Consider the following 2,169-nt stretch of genomic DNA (forward strand, 5'->3'; position numbering starts at 1 on the left):
CCCCAGAAGCTATCTCTTTTGATAGCGGGCACCAACAGCTTTATTCACCCGCTTTGTCTTCAGCGGTTGTGTCAGGAAGGTGAGCATCATAGAATGCCAATGTAATAGAAGAAAGTATTCTTCAGGTGAGCCTTGCCTGGTGGGTGAGTGGGCTCCTGGGTCTGCAGCTAGCCGGCCAGGGACTAGCCCCAAAGACGCATGTTGTCTTCTTTCCAGAACTTCAGCTTCACCTCCGCCCACTGAATCCAGCATGGGGGAGAAATCCGAGAATTGTAGGGCCCCAGCAGATCTAATGAATGACTTAACGGTTACAGATCCCCATGAATCCGAATGTGTTAGCCCTCCCATTTCTCATCTCAAAGACGGGCATTCCCAGAGCACAGTGCCCCCGGATGTGCCCGCCCAGGCCCCGGAGGAGCGGGCGAAGAGGAGTGCTTTCATGATTGCAGCGACTCTTTTAACAAGGGGGACCCAGGGATGGATAAGGTGGAAGGCAAGTCCGATGGTGATAGGAATTCCTCCAAACTAGATGAAGAATACTTACTAGAACTGGAAAAGGACATGTCTGAGGAAGAGAAACAGAAAAGACGAGAGGAGAGCGCCCGGCTGAAGGGAGCGGGAAATGAACAGTTTAAGAAAGGAGATTATGTTGAAGCCGAAAGCTTTTACAGTCGAGCCCTTCACACGTGCCCGGCCTGCTTCCAGACAGACAGGTCTGTTCTCTTTGCAAACAGAGCTGCGGCAAGGCTGAAACAGGACAAGACGGAGATGGCTATCGGTGACTGCAGCAAAGCAATTCAGTTAAATCCCAGCTACATTAGACCAATACTGAAGAGAGCCGAATTGTACGAGAAGACAGACAAACTGGATGAAGCCTTGGAAGACTATAAATCTGTATTAGAGAAAGACCCATCCATACATCAAGCAAGAGAAGCTTGTATGAGATTGCCTAAACACATTGAAGAACGGAATGCAAAGCTAAAGGAAGAGATGTTAGGTAAACTAAAAGATCTTGGGAACTTGGTTCTCCGGCCTTTTGGACTCTCCACGGAAAACTTCCAGATCAAGCAGGATTCCTCTACTGCCTCATTCGGTCAATTTTGTTCAAAATCCAAATAACAACAGAAAATAAGAGTTACTGAAAGGTTTAAAGAGTTGTCTTAGAGATTGTGTGCCGCTTGCTGTTAGCGAGGGGAAAGGCCCTACCAGTGTTTAACTCTACAAAGCATCTTCCCTACAAGGAAGGCCGCCCAGCAGAGCCCCGTGTCCTCCTCCCAGGTGTTTTATGATGGGGTGAAATACACTGACAGGTGTAATGGGCCTAATTTGATTTCCATGTCAGGCACTGCCTGGCAGCTCTTACCGCCCCTGGGTCTGGCTTCATGTCCTTAGTTTTGTCCAGGGGGAAGCCGGCCAGCAAGCCAGCCTCCCTGAGCCACACACACAGCAGGTCGCTGGGTCAAGCCTTGCCAGTCTCTCCCGAGTCAGGCACCCCTGCTGGTGGGGAGACAGTTAATGGGGCCCCCTCTCTGGAAACATCACCTGCTGCTCGGCTGCCGGGAGCGGCCTCCCCGTGCTCCGATTCTTCTCATAATAAAGCTTTCTGTGAGAAAAAAAAAAAAGTATTCTTGCATTGAGTGTGTACTTGAGTGGAGGTCCAATATCCTTCTGCTACCATAATACTAAACCTATAAATATATGCACATAGATCTATTCCCCATCCTAATATGTAAATATATTTACATATTCACATGTCTTTATCTAGACCTCTATAAATGCCCTTTGCCTCCCAGCTCTTTCCTCTGTTTCCTTTGACTTTCCTCCTGTCCCACTATATGCTTAGTCCCACCAGGGTTTCAGCAATTCCTCTTGGTTACATTACCCTTGATCATGCCCTACCAGACCCACTACACCCTCCTCACCACCAATTGTGGTCACTTGTTCTCTGGTCCCTGGGTTTGTTAACACCACTACCTTTCCCCCCACCTCCCCCCCTCTACCATGCCCCCAGGAATTGTCGGTCCCGTTGTTTTCTCCTCCAGATTGTTCATCCAGCCTATCTTATTTAGACAGACCTGCGCAGATAATAACATGCACAAAAGCAAGACAGAGCAAAACCAAGCAACAATATACAACAAAACAACAAACCAATGACAAAACACAAAAAGA

At 48.3% G+C, this 2,169-nt stretch overlaps 1 pseudogene; it reads left to right on the forward strand.

The window, feature by feature from the left end:
* Window positions 1-220: 220 nt before the first annotated feature.
* LOC142431483 (tetratricopeptide repeat protein 1 pseudogene) lies at window positions 221-1,445 on the forward strand (annotated as a pseudogene).
* The last annotated feature ends 724 nt before the right edge of the window (window positions 1,446-2,169 follow it).

This window comes from Tenrec ecaudatus, chromosome 18 (assembly GCF_050624435.1).
Source record: "Tenrec ecaudatus isolate mTenEca1 chromosome 18, mTenEca1.hap1, whole genome shotgun sequence".
NCBI classification, from domain to species: Eukaryota; Metazoa; Chordata; class Mammalia; order Afrosoricida; family Tenrecidae; genus Tenrec; species Tenrec ecaudatus.